General features: G+C 34.6%; 1 long non-coding RNA gene across 4 annotated transcripts in view; it reads right to left on the reverse strand.

The window, feature by feature from the left end:
* Nucleotides 1-399: 399 nt before the first annotated feature.
* The window catches only part of LOC136042826 (uncharacterized), an 82203-nt gene continuing 67667 nt past the window's right edge, over nucleotides 400-14935 (reverse strand). For 2 of the 4 annotated variants that reach the window (XR_010621450.1, XR_010621453.1), the window contains 2 exons: nucleotides 12558-12738; nucleotides 405-4339 (listed from right to left, as the gene is read on the reverse strand). This is a non-coding gene — a long non-coding RNA (uncharacterized LOC136042826). Of the gene's footprint in view, nucleotides 4340-12557; nucleotides 12739-14935 lie in introns of all 4 variants that reach the window. The other 2 variants (XR_010621452.1, XR_010621451.1) reach the window with 2 other exon arrangements.

Below are 14935 nucleotides of genomic sequence, written 5' to 3' on the forward strand. Positions count from 1 at the left end.
ATCCGTTCCGGTTATATCAATCACGTATCTAGGACTTGTGCTTATTTTTCATCCCACCAAGTTTCATCCCGATCCCTCTACTCTAAGCGTTTTCCAAGATTTTAGGTTTCCCCCTCCAACTCCCCCAAATGTCACCAGATCCGTTCAGGATTTAAAATAAAAGATCTAACTTACAAGGTCCTTCTAAATATCAAATTTCATTAAGATCCGATCATTCCTTCGCAAGTTAAAAATATCTAATTTTTTCTAATTTTTCAGAATTAACCATACCCCACCCCCTCCCCCAAAGAGTGAATCCGTTTCGGTTATGTCAATCACCTATTTAGGACTTGTGCTTATTTTTCCCACCAAGTTTCATCCCGATCCCTCCATTCTAAGCGTTTTCTAAGATTTTAGGTTTCCCCTTCCAACTCCCCCCAAAGTCAACTCCCCCCGGCCGGATCCAGTTGGGATTTAAAATTAGACCTCTGAGGCACGATATCCTTCTAAATTTCAAATTTCATCAAGATGCGATCACCCGTTCATAAGTTAAAAATACCTCATTTTTTCTAATTTTTCCGAATTAACCGTCCCCCAATCCCCTCAGATGACCAAATCGGGGAAACGACTATTTTTAATTTAATCTGGTCTGGGACCTGAAATGCCTGCCAAATTTCATCGTCCTAGCTTATCTGGAAGTGCCTAAACAAGCAAAACCGGGAACAGACCGACCGACAGACCGACAGAATTTGCGATCGCTATATGCAACTTGGTAAATACCAAGTGCCATAAAAACCTTAAGTGTTACCAATGGGCAACTTGAATAACTTAATACCCTTGCCCAGGGGCTGGGAGGGTGCAAACCCGGAAGCAATAATTTGACCTGTAGACTATTTTGGATAAAATGGCTATCTCGAAACTTTGATTGAATGAATTGTTGAAAAAAAAATTTGCCAGAAACTGGTTGCCCTCCGATCAATTATGGCTCTTAAAAAAGACACAAGAACTTCTTATTTCAAATTGAAGGAGCCCCATCGAAAGCTTAAACGACCTTTTCATCAATACGAAGTTCTTCTGGCAAAAAATATAAACATTAAAGATGCATTGAACCTTTATGGCTCTTTACTATAGCTCTGATACCTCTGATAGATTGGTTTAATTAAAGTTTTATTAAAACTACTACTAACTTCCCCTTTTCTTAAATCATGTTTTTAATCTTCAAACTTCACAACCACAACATTTGTTTAGAAAAACAATTTACCACGTTATCAGCACTCGGGGCCTATTTATTTTTCTATCGATTTATTATCATCTCTAATGCTTTCCCGAATTTTGCTAAAAATTGTACAATTAAGCTTATTACAGCTAATTACCTAATTAGAGAATTGGACAGCTTTGAATTCTGGTTGAATCTTCCACAACTTCAGTAATTTTATCAAAGGCTTCCGTCAGTAATTTTATTTTAGTTTATATTTCAAGCTTTTTCCAATTTTCTTATTTTTTTTTTCATAATACTTTTTGTAAAACCGCTCTTCTTTTCTGAAAACATAGGCGACTTCACGATTAATTCTAGCAGCATTTCAAACTGTCCTTTGTAAGAAACCATCTGCAGTTTCACAAATGTTTTTCCTGAAATAAAATCATTCCACCTATTTTCTATACTGAAGAATTTCAAACTCTCCAGTTTAATATTTTACTCTTCGCTTAAGCCCTATCTTTTTTTCCTATCTATATCTGTATGCATAACAGATGGTACTGACCCTTATTCTGTTTGATTCTTTCAGTATGGTAATTCCACATTCGGGTGAATCAATAGTTTTTTTTTATAAATAAACAGTTGTAATAGGGATGTAATCCTTTAAATAGAAAGTGATAAACTTCACAAAAATACTCAATATTTCGGTAACATATGGAGTGATCGCCGTTAGTAGTAATACTGATTGACACTGTAAGTAATAATAGTAATAATACTACTGATGACGTTCACTGCATATGTGACAAAAATATCTTTTTTTGCGAAATTTACGCAATTATCAAGGTTATTTTTAGCACGAAGATCTGAAGTAATCATTAACTGTCGTATGGGGATTCTTCATACACATATATGCAAGATCAGGTTAGTAAAAATAGTTCGTCCTTTTCCCGTCTTCAGTCAATCACTGACCAAGTTCAAAGCTAGATGCTCTGGACAATTTTTTTCACTCAGGCATTATGTGAAAATGTATGATATTGATATGCCCGGAGTGTACAAACCACTCCGGTTGTGAAGTCCGGTTCAGAAGTGTTAATCTTACGCTGGTAAATGAAGCCTACTGGAAAAAGATCAGAGCCTAAAATATCCATTTGGAAGCGGTATGTAAGTTCCTGTCCCAACTTGTTCTGTAGCTTAATCACAGGCTTAAAAAATTGCAAAGAGACAAGTGCACACATTTTTTTTAATTTTGGGAAAAAATAAATTTTTCTGTGATTTCGGTTTCAGTTTGATTTTCTTAAACTGTAGTTTTGGGACAAAATGGATGATAAACACATAATACTGCATAATAACACATTATAACACATAATAACACATTAAATCTAATATAGATTAAATGGACTGATACCTTTTCTGGGAATCCTCACCATTTAAAAAGTAGCTGAGTTTTGTTTCATTTTGCACGAAAAATTACTTTCTCTTTCTATTTGAGAATTGAATTTGTCAATATTTTACATACCAAAAACTAGGGCAAATGCCTTTTTTCATGTTTAACTGTTTTTAAGTGTTATCTCCCTCAGCTTTTTGTTACGTGGTTGAAAGTCCGATATTTTCATTTACAAAATCTTGATGCAAAATATTTGTCTTCCATTAAAAGCTAAATATTCAAAAAGCTAATTAATTCCAAGAAAAAAAATAAATAAAAACTGCTCCAGTGGTAAAGACACCAATCAATCCACTAAAATACTACTTAAGAAGAAATTCCTAGTTTTTTTAGGAATTAGATATTGATGAAGCTAACAGAATACGGTAAACAGAGAAAAATTCGTAAATTTTCGACCAATTTTATTATCAAAATAGTGTCATGAATTTTTTTATAGCAAATCAAAATATTAATTTTTAAGGATAAGAAGTTGTATGGTAGTAAACCGGACCAGCTTCATTTCAATCTACCTTAACCACCCAAAATTACCGCCAATAACCTTATTGGTACCAATAACCTTCCATAATTATAGGGTGCTAAAGGAGTCAATAATAGGAAGTTTAGGGACTTTTTTGCGAAGAAAAAGGATCTTTTGGATCCTTCCTGGCATAAAGAGAGATCAATAGAGACATGATCCGGTTCTTGTTTGCCATACAAATGACGCAATCAACACCACACTCGATATTGACACCCATCTCTAATAAATATGAAACGAAAACAGACGTCAAAAAGCGCCTGTAGTGTCATCATCTCCTAGAAGGACATGGGTAATATCACACCGATCTGACCAATTAACATTCCATGTGATGATCTGATGTTTCTTTTTTTCTTTATGTTCATCTGTCAAGTTACAAAAATAGGGAAAATTCAATGGCAACCACGTCAGTTGCTGACAATTTTCTGGTCACTAACCAGTATATAAGAGGGTATCAGCATCTGCTAAACAATTCGCTCAGAGATAAATTTTGAGACTGCTGTGGTAAAAAGTTACTACTCCTGGATTTTGTTAAAATGTGCATTTATTTAGCACTATTATTTTCAGATCTTTTTTTAAGTGACAGGCCAAAGGTCGTTGAAAATATTAATGCAGTCTTCAGGACTGTAAATTTCACGAACACACTAATATTAATTAGACCTGATATGCTGAAGGAAATAATCCTTCTTCTTACACGTCTGAGACGATTCGGGAACCTCAAATCGACTTTAATTAGTTAGTTTATCTTCTCAACATCACTTGAAAAAAAATTGAAAGAAACTTATATCTGGCTTAATTAAATATCCACTTAAAATCTCCCAAAAGTATTTTACCCTGTGAATTGGAATACATTAGTTCAGAAACAGGTATCTGCAGTCAATATCAACTCCCTTGTGCATAAAGAGTCACTGAAACGCTACCAGCTGTAACGCAAAATAATTCGGTAAATAAAAAAAAGATAACCAGCCGAGTAAGTCTAATTGATTTAGATCGAAGACACCCAATAATCTCAAGTTATCCAAAAAATAAAAATAATAGTCTTCCCGACTTATGTCAACTACCTCATTTATATCTTAAATGTCATCGCATTGGGTTTTGGTGAGTTTCTTCTTCTCTCCTAAAAACATACTGTCATCATCCATGTTCTCCATTTTCGACTTTTTCAATAGATGCTGTTCTTCTTCTTTGAAATTTGGACTCTTTTCCTCAACTGAAAGGGCACAAAATTGTTGGTAATTAAAAAGTACCGTTTTACTGGTTCACTAAATATACATCAACGAACATTTACAGTTCAATGGGGGCTCCACTAAAGGGCATTTATACAAACGTGTACTCACTAAACTCAGCCCCCCCCCCCCATTGCCCCACATATTTTATAGCTTATCAGGTTTGGATTCAATGTCTAAAAGGGGCTTCTTTTTATAGAAAATAGCCGAGAACGATACCAGCTATTGCTCATAATTTTATGATAAAATAAAAAAAAAAGATAAAATTACCAGCCAGCTATGTCTAATTAAGTTTTATCTTTCAATCACGTTACGAAAAAAGATCATATCCCTGTTTAGATATAAGATACCCAATAAGTCTATCTTAAATAGTATAAAAGTTGATCTTTTTTGTGACTTATATTTTGTTTCTTTTCTTTTTCATTGTATAGCTTCTTTTTATGTTTGTAAGCGAACAAAAATTGAATTATCTCATGTTATAAAGTGGTGTCGGAGAGAAAATCTTTTCCAAGTTAAAAAGCAATTTAATACTTGAACTGATACGCCTTGATACGGTAGTTTATGAATTGAAGAAATATGCATACAATGCTTCAGTTCTTGAATAGCATTGTATGAGTTACAGACACGATAGGTGACTAATTTATATATTTAAGACCAGAATTGCTTACACCGAGTGACGCAAAAATTAAAGAAAACATTTTTTCTTGGTCCGGTCCAGTATAGAATATCCCGGAAACTTCCTAAAGTCACAATTTCAAACGGTGGCATATTCAATCCTAAAGATGTCCATAGTCTTTCAAAAATAAAGAGTTGAAATCGATGAATTTTGAAGTTTAGACAGATACATACAATAAGGAAGCTTTAAGGAGAAACTGACGAATATTACGACAGTTTTGACAGTGTATATTAGGGAGGGGTTTACTTGTGATTGAAACGATAATTCTAATTCTATTTGGAAAGAACGTAAAAGAGGGGTTACCTAGTTTCTAACAAAGTAACGAATGGGCCTCCAAATTTGTCTAAAAAACATTATCTATTTTAGGTATCTTGCACAGATACCTTGTCTATGTAAATTGCAAATACGCCCCCAAATTTGTCCCTCAAAAAAACAATATCAAGGATTTAGAAAGGGGAGGATTTTTTTTTCATTTTTTTTCATGAAAAATACCAAAACGGGTGGATTTTTTAAATTTAAGAGGAGGATGAAAAGATCTGAGGAGGAAATCCCTAGCCCACAAACGACGTTCGGAAATAAATAGTATCTACTATAGGTGCGAGCTACTTCTATGCTACTTCGATATGAATACTTCCATATTCACATACGGAATATTTCTGTTCGTTTTAAGTTTTAAAATCAATCCTTACTTTCACTTAAAAAGAACTTCTTTTTTTATATTTAATTTCTGAACGTTTGTTTTTCTTTATTTAACTATATAAAAAAACAAGCTGTCAGACTAACCGTGTTTCAAACAATAAGCTGTAAGAACAAAAGCTAAGAGCTCATATGGCACTTGTGACGAGGTCGGAAGAGCCAAGAGCCAAACACTCATATGGTATGAGCTTTAGCAAAATTCTAAGAATCAATAGATTGATTTAAAAGGAAAATCAGAGGCTTAATGCCGGTCGAGATTTAAAATAAAACTCTAAGACACTAGGTCCTTCTAAATATCAGATTTCATTAAAATCCGATCACCCACTCGTAAGTCAAAAATATCTCATTTTTTCTAATTTTTCCTCTCTCTTCAGCCCTCCAGATGGTCGTATCGGGGAAAAAGTGTTTATCAAGCCAATTTGTACAGGTCCCTGACACGTCTATCAATTTTCATCGTCCTAGCACGACCAGAAGCACCGAACTCGCCAAAGCACTGGACCCCCCCCCTAACTCCCCGAAAGAGAGCGGATAAAGTCCAGTTACGTCAATCACGCATCTACGATATTTTCTTATTCTACCCACCAAGTTTGATCCCGATCTCTCCATTCTAAGCGTTTTCCAAGATTTCCGGCTTCCCCCTCCAACTCCATTAATGTCACAAGATCTGGTCGGGATTTAAAATAAGAGCTCTGAGACACAGGGTCCTTCTAAATATCAAATTTCATTAAGATCTGACCACCAATTGGTGAGTTAAATTTACCTCATTTTTCTTAATTTTTCCTCTCCCTCCAGCCCCCAGATGGTCAAATCAGGGAAGCGACTGTTATCAAGTCAATTTGTGCAGTTTCCTGACACACCTACCAATTTTCATTGTCCTGGCATGTCTTGATACACCGAACTCGCCAAAGCACTGGAAATCCCCCTCCAACTATCCCAAAGAGATCGAATCCATTCCAATTATGTCAATTACGTATCTAGAACATTACTTATTCTTCCCATCAAGTTTGATCGTGATCTCTCCACTCTAAGCGTTTTCAAGATTTCCGGTTTCCAAGATTTCTGTTTTCCCCCTCCCCCCCCCCTGTGTCCCCGGATCCGATTCGAATTGAAAATGGAGCATTCGAGACATAAGATCTTTCTATATATAAAGTTTTATTAAGATCCGATCACCCATTCGTAAGATAGAGATACCTCGATTTCCACGTTTTCCAAGATTTCCGGTTTCCCACTCAAATTCCCCCCAATGTCACCGGATCTGGTCGGGATTTAAAATAGGCTCTGAAGCACAAGATCCTTCTGAATATAAAATTTCATTAAGATCTGATCACCCTTTCGTGAGTTAAAAATACCTCATTTTTCTAATTTTTCCGAATTAACCCTCCCTCCCCACTACCCCACACAGAGCAGATCCGTTCTGGTTATGTCACTCACGTATCTAGAACTTGTGCTTATTTTTCCCAACAAGTTTCATCCCGATCCCTCCAATCTAAGCGTTTTCCAAGATTTTAGGTGTCCCCTTCGAGCCCCCCCACCCCCAACGTCACCGGATCCGGTCGAGATTTAAAATAAGAGCTCTGAGGCACAGTATCCATCTAAATATCAAATTCAAAATCACTCTTTCGTAAGTTCCGAGACACAATATATTTCTAAATGTCAAATTTCATTAAGATCCGATCACCTATTCGTAAGTTAAAAATGCCTCATTTTTTCTCTTTTTTCGAATTAACTACCCCCCCCCCCACTTCACCCCCTAAGATGGTCGAATAAGGGAAACGACTATTTCTAATTTAATCTGGTCTGGTCCCTGATACGCCTGCCAAATTTCATCATCCTAGTTTATCTGGAAGTGCCTAAACTAGCAAAACCGGGACAGACAGACCGACAGACCGACAGAATTTGCGATCACCGTGTGTCATAAATGTCTATATGTCATGGCACTTGGTAAATATCTAGTGCCGTAAAAATTGGATTCGATACAGCTTTGAAGTGTTAGAATGAGAGAAAAGTTGAGATAAGATCAAAAAGCTGAGATTAAAAACCTTGCTCCTGGGGTTGCAGGGTGGGCCATTTTATATCCAAAGGCATAGTTATTTGGCATTTCAACTATGATGAAGAAAACGAATATCTATCTCAAAATTTTGATCGGACGTTTTAGGGAAAAGGGGGCGGGGAAAGGGCCTAATTGCCCTCCAATTTTTTCGGTCACTTAAAAAAGGCACTTGAACTTTTAATTTCCTCTCACTATGTTCAAGGACCATTCAGTCGATACGACCACTCGTAGGAAAAAAAGAATTAACACGCACCCATGATCTTTCTGCTGGCAAACATACAAAATTCCGCATTTTTGCAGATATGAGCTTGAAACCTGTATAGTAGGGTTCTCTGAAACATTGAATCTGATCATGTGATTTTTATGTAGATTCTATGGGGATCTTTCTCTTTTTTCGAAAATCAGGCAAATTTTCTCAGGCTCGTGGCCATTGATAGGTAAAATTAACCTTAATGAATTTTTATACGTGTTCCTTTCTGTATTTTCCTCTCTTTTCTTTAATCATATACCTCGCCATGAAATATGCCATAAATTTCTGCATCGCCATTAAATAAATTGTTGTCACAATTCCTTAAATTTAAAATATGATATCGATACAAACAATGAGTACTTGTATCTTATAGCCCACTGCACCTAAGAAGTGAAGTTAGGTTAATCCTAATGCAACAATTCTTACTTCAGAATATTCAGAATAATTGCAGCTAACACATTTTTTATAAAGATCCACTACACTTTAATCCCCCCCCCCCTCTTATGTGCAAATATATATCCCAAATTATATATTTTCCAGCTATTCTCACAATGCGTCTCCCTTGTTTCAAACTGTGTAACTGTAAATTGAATCAGCTGTGACGAAACAAAAATTGAAAAAACAAGTTGGGTGAGAAAATGCATTGAAAATTAAAGGGGGGGGGGATAGAGAATAGCGAATCTGCATGCAAAATTATTCATCATATTATGAAGTAAGAATTGTTTATTTTATAGGTAATTAAGATAGGCCTGGTCAAGAAATAGTCAGAAATCCTAAGTCCCAAGTTAGAAATCCATTATGAATCCAAATATAAGATTAATTTTACAAAAACTTCCTCTCCCTAATGCGAGGCTCCCACTACGTCAAGAAATTGCTATTTAAAGATGGGGTGTATACCTTAATCCATAAACGGAAGTCGAATGTCCCAAACTACTCCGTAAATGGTCGGAATATTGTATAAAAGTAAGTTAGGTCATTTATTCGGCCCAAAAGAAAATATTCTTTTCAACCTACTTACAGCAGAAGACCCTTTTCTAACTATTTTGGTATTGAAAGAAGCCAATAGCTGAACAAATTCAAGATCAACTAATAAGTGTCAGAAAATATTAAATCTATTCGACGAAAAGCCTTGCGAATAATTTTCTAAGAAGATGAAGTTCCATTTTATTCTTCTCAGATACATTTAGTTTAGAAGGACTTATGCAGGAGACATAATTTTTGTCTCTGTTTTCAAAAAAATGCAGTAAAAACGTTTTCATGGATAATAATTCCCTCAAAAGATCCTCCTTACTCAGACCTGATCCATCCTGGACCGTCAATCAGGCTGTTCTTATCTTATTTTTCAACTTCAAAATATGAAATCAAAATACCCTTATATCAGTGAAAATATTAACAATATACACAACTAATTTACTGCTTGTTGTTTATAAATATTCGCTAAGCTCCTCCTTTTTGAGCTTTAATTGGCCTTTTTTGAATTTGTCAGTCTAATCTGTTTTATTTTTCATGACATACTATGGCCCGTGTATGTGTATACATGTTTTTTAATCTTTTATTTAACTGTTATCTTTTTTTATATTTTGCTAAAACTACGGTGCATTCTTTTGCTATTTTTAAATGTGTAAGCATTTTTACACCTTTTTCATGGTTTTAACCTTCCAACCTTTTTAAAAGTTTTCTATTTTCTGTGTTGACCCCCAAATTCAAGTTAAGCTCAGCCAGGCTTGTGATAGTTATTTAGAAAATGGTAGATCTTATTTAAATGATGTTTGCATTTATCAACAAATTTCTGTTTTGTAATGAATAATTTTTAACATTTAAAAATTTGACCTATAAGTTACAGAACAATGATTCAACTAATCGATTACCTATGAATGCGCAGACACATTCTGTAAGAGCAAAAAGTCAATCCTAGGTTTCCCCTTTAAATTTCTTTCAATAAAACAAAATTCTTTTAGCATGCATATTATTTTTCTGACTGATAGCCAAGGGCAAATTCGCACCAACTATTTTACTAGTAATTTGTACCTATCACATGAGAAATTTCCCTCACACATTCGGCTGCCTCTAATGAATAATATTTTCATGACCCGGGAATAGCTCCATTTTTCCTCTTTGTATTTCTATCCAAAATATTCTATAGTACTGTAATCGAGGTATAAACAATTCAGTAAGAAATAAACCATTTTTCTGTTTTAGTTCAAGAAAACAAAGTTTTAAAGTGGTGTTAAGTCAGAGAAATAATAAAATTAACATATTGAGCAGAATTATATCGATTATTTTACAATGTTAATAGTAAACAAAATTGATCAGTATTATAAAAAAAATCATATCGTTTATTTGACGGAAAATTGACGAAGTCAATTGAAGTTTACTGGCTGCTACTGCTACTAATAGCCAATCACAGCCGAAACCACCTGAAACCAGTACAACCAGGGCTGTCAATTCACAAATTTTAAGGGGGGGGGCAAAGATCTTTTTGATTTTTATTAAAATAAACATAAAAAAGTAGCTTTACAAATCTGGGAGGGAGGGCATTTTTTATTTTCTTCAGCTTTTTCTTGATTTGAAAAAAAAATCAATTTTGAGAATCTTACGGGGGGAGCTTGGGCTTTTTCTTTTTATCGGTTGGAAATGCCAAATAAGGGTATGTTTCAAAATATAGGGAACAATTGCTCCCCATGCCTCCCCCTAGTGCCCTTAACTACACTGTACAGCCGCACTTGGCAATACCTATCTGAATGCATCACTTCTCGAGGGAGGAGGCTTTGTGATTGAAAGGTTTAGCTGTAGTCCCCAAAGAATCTGAGGATGGTTTTATCCCATGTCCATTCCACTAACGTTATAATTCCACCAAATACAGGTTTTACTACTGTTAATCTTAAACAGCCATGAAGGACGAAGAGGACTGCATAGGTTCGAATGAGGGCTGTATATGCCTTGCAAAGGTTCGTTTGAATGTAGATTTTTAATAGGGCATTTATGCAAAGAAAGGCTATAGGGCTAAGCCCTTTTCCATGCGAAAAAGAAACAACTGATACTCCATCGGTAAATGGGAGTCTCCTCTTACTTTGTGTACCCTGGTGGAACTATTATGTAATTTGCCACTCTACTCTTGCTTTAAGTTTAATCAACCATCTACGCGATGAAAGGCTTATGGACTTACCGGAACTATTAAAAAAAAAAAACTTTTTTTAACTGAAAGTAAGGAGCGACATAAAAACTTAAAACAAACAGAAATTATTCCGTATATGAAAGGGGTTGTCCCCTCCGCAACGCCTCGCTCTTTACGCCAAAGTTTGACTCTTCCTCACAACTCTACTTTTTAAAACAATAAAAAACAAAACAAAAACAAGTTTGTTCAACTGAAAGTAAAGAGTAACATTAAAACTTAAAACGAGGAAAAAATAATCATGTATTTGAGAGTGTTCGTTCCCTCCTCAATACCTCGCTCTTTACACTAAAGTTTTTTTTAGTAGTTTCAAAAGAGATATTTATTCTAACTAAACGGCCTTTTTGATTCTGGGGGTAATTCTTAAAGAATTGGATTAAAATCCGAAGTTTAGTATAAAGAGCGAGGTATTGAAGAGGGGACGTACCCCCTCATAGAGGTAATAAAAAACACACAGATAAAGAAGTTTATTGCGTAAGTTAATTTGCAAGTTACGTATATTTATTACAAATAAAAAAAGTTCTTCAAATAAAATTTAAAGTTCTATTGGACTTTTTTACCTAACCGTAAAAATTGGAGGGCTACTAGGCCCCCTCCCCTGCCCATTTTTCCTTAAAATCGTCCGATCAAAACTTTGAGAAAGCCATTTAGCCAAAAAAATGAAAACTAATATGCAAATTTTGTTGTAATTATTCATGAACGGTGAGCCAAAATCAGAACCCGCATTAATTCAAAAATGTTAAGAAATTAAATAAAAAAAAGTTTTTTTCTACTGAAAGTAAGGAGTGACATTAAAACTTAAACGAATTTCTCATTGTTTTTTAAATAGTGCTAGAGAATCCAGCGCTAGCTTCATGACGATTCTCTTCCCCCATTATAAATTCCTCTATGGAAAGATCCTATCACGGAACCCCCTCCCCACCATCATAAGTCACAATTACTAGTTACTTACACCATATGCACCTGTCACACCAAAACTAGTAGCCTCCCCCAAACTAATAAGTTTAGTTTATTTAATAAGTTTAAAACAAATTCCCCCAAAACTAGTTTGATTCTCAGAGTTGCAACTGCATGGCCATGTGACACCAAGACTAGTAGCCTCATGCCTAGTTCAAATGGAAATAGTGAAATTCCTTTTGAGAGCAAATAGCAAAGAATGATACCAGCTGTTGCTCCTAATATTATGAGAAAATAAAAATGGATAAAATTACCAGCTGAGAACGTCTCATTAAGTTTCAGTTTTCAATCAAGCTACCGAAAATAGTCATACCTCTTTTTAGATCTAAGACACTCAATAAGCCTCTATTTATAATAATAATAATAAAAAAAAAAAACTGTTCCCGATTCATGTCAACTACCTTATATTCTACATTGCCACAGATTATTGGTATCTCATTGGGTTTCGGTGAGTCTCTTCTTTTCTCTTAATAGCATGCTGCCATCATCACTGTTATCCATTTTTGACTATTTCAATATTCGCTGTTCTTCTTCTTTGAAATTTGAATTATTTTCAATGTATGGTGAGACTCTTTTCCATGACTGAAAAAGCACAAAAATGTTGTAAACAGTCATGTTTTACTGGTTCACGAAATATACATCAATGGACATTTACAGCTCAATGGGGGCTCCACTAAAATACAGTTATAGTAATGTACACTCAATAGATTAAGTCCTCCCTCTTCCCCCGGCAGTGCTCCACACATTTAATATCTAATCACACTTGGATTAAATGTCTAATTAAATGAAAAGAACAACAGGTTCTTTCAACTGAAAGTAAGAAGCAACATTAAAATTCAAAACGAACTGAAATTATTCCGTATATGAAGAGGTTATCCCCACCCCCAGCTTAGTACCTTTTCTCTTCAACTAAAATTTTTATCACTTTTAAAAAGCTGAATATTCTAATAAAACTGCTCTTGTGTTTTAGGCTTCATTCTAAAAAAAAATGGGAAAAAAACTTAAAAAAGGGGGGAGATTAAAGAGTAGCGGAGCTGCATGCAAAATGTGTTAGCAACATTTATTTTTTATATTATGAAGTAAAAATTGTGTCATTAGGATTAACCTAACTTCACTTCTTGGATATGGTGGCTATAAGACACAAGTACCAAACTTTGTTACCCACAAAGCTATAACACGTCTCACTTCCTTAAACTCCTGAATAAGCATTGTGTGCCGCTTCGGATTCGTTGAAATACTAAGGGCACAAAAATGAAAACATATTTAACCCTCTGGATAATCTGAAAACTCGGCTTTCCTGCAATTTTTTTTAGCTGCTATGAGCATTATTTGGTTAAAATTTGGCCTTGGGTTCTTATGAACAATGTTGTCAACGATAAAAAAAAATTAATAAACTTTGAAACAGAAAACAATTAGCGGAAATTAACTCCTCTTCGACAAAATTCAAATTTATAAAATCTATTGATTTTAGCCTAAAATCTATAGAATATTAAGATAGGCCTAGCTAAGAAATAGACAATATTGTAAAGTCAGAAATCCACTGTCAATAAAAATATAACATTAATTTTAACAGAAACCCCTGTCTCTAATGTGGAGCTCCAACTGCGTCATGAAATTGATATTTTAAGAGGGAGTATATGCCTTAACCCATAAAAGGAAGTCGTATGTCCGAAGCTACTCCATAAATGATCGGAATCTTGTATAAAACTAGGTTAGGTCGCCTATATATATTTGGTCCACAAGAAAATATTCTATCCAACCTACTTACAGCACAAGACCCTTTTCTACCTATTTTACCTATTTACCTGATAATTAGGTAAATCCGGCACTGTTTGTTTGCAGGACCTATGTGAGGCATTTATTTATTGTAAGGTCATTCATCGAAAAAAAAAACTCTGAACCTTAGAGCATTTTTAAGTTTTCATCCTTCAAATATTAATAACCCCCAAAAATAGGTAAATAGGTATTAATAACTAATTAAAATTATTTAGAATCACACCAAAACTAGTACCCTCCCCCTAATGCCTAGTTCAAATGGAAATAGAGGAACTCCTTTGAGAGAAAATAGCAAATAACGATACCAGCGGTTGCTCGTAATAATATAAGTGAATAAAAAAGATTAAATTACCAGCTGAGTACGTCTCATTAAGTAACAGCTTTCAATCAAGTTTCAGAAAAAGATCATAATTATGTTTAAATCTAAGACACTCACTAAGCCTTAAAGAGTAAAAAAAAAAAGTTCCCGATTTATGTCAACTACTTTATATTCTACATCGCCATAGACTATTTGTATCGCATTGGGTGTCAGCGAGTCTCTCTCCTAATAACATACTCCCATCATCACTGTTTTCTATTTTTGACTTCTTCAATAGACGCTATTCTTCTTTTTTAAGTATGGACGCTTTTAAACATACGGTAAGACTTCTCCTCGACTGAAAAAGCAAAAAATGTTGTAAACAGTTTCGCTTTACTGGTTCACAAAATATACATACATCTATGGACATTTACTGCTCATTGGGACATTATACGGATATTACAGCTCAAATGTGCTCCAGTGATAAAAACATCAATCTATCTACCTAAACACTACTTAGGAAGAAATTCGAGCTTTCAGGAAATAAAAATTAATGAAGATGATAGAATGCGAAAAAGTAAGATAGAAATTCGTATGTCCACCCGATTTTATTATAAAATAAGGTCGAAAATAGTTCAATAGCACGCCGAAATATTGATTTTCTGAGAATAAGAAGTTGTGTAGTAGGAAACCGGAACAGCTTAA

Source organism: Artemia franciscana, unplaced genomic scaffold (assembly GCF_032884065.1).
Source record: "Artemia franciscana unplaced genomic scaffold, ASM3288406v1 Scaffold_209, whole genome shotgun sequence".
Lineage (NCBI taxonomy): Eukaryota > Metazoa > Arthropoda > Branchiopoda > Anostraca > Artemiidae > Artemia > Artemia franciscana.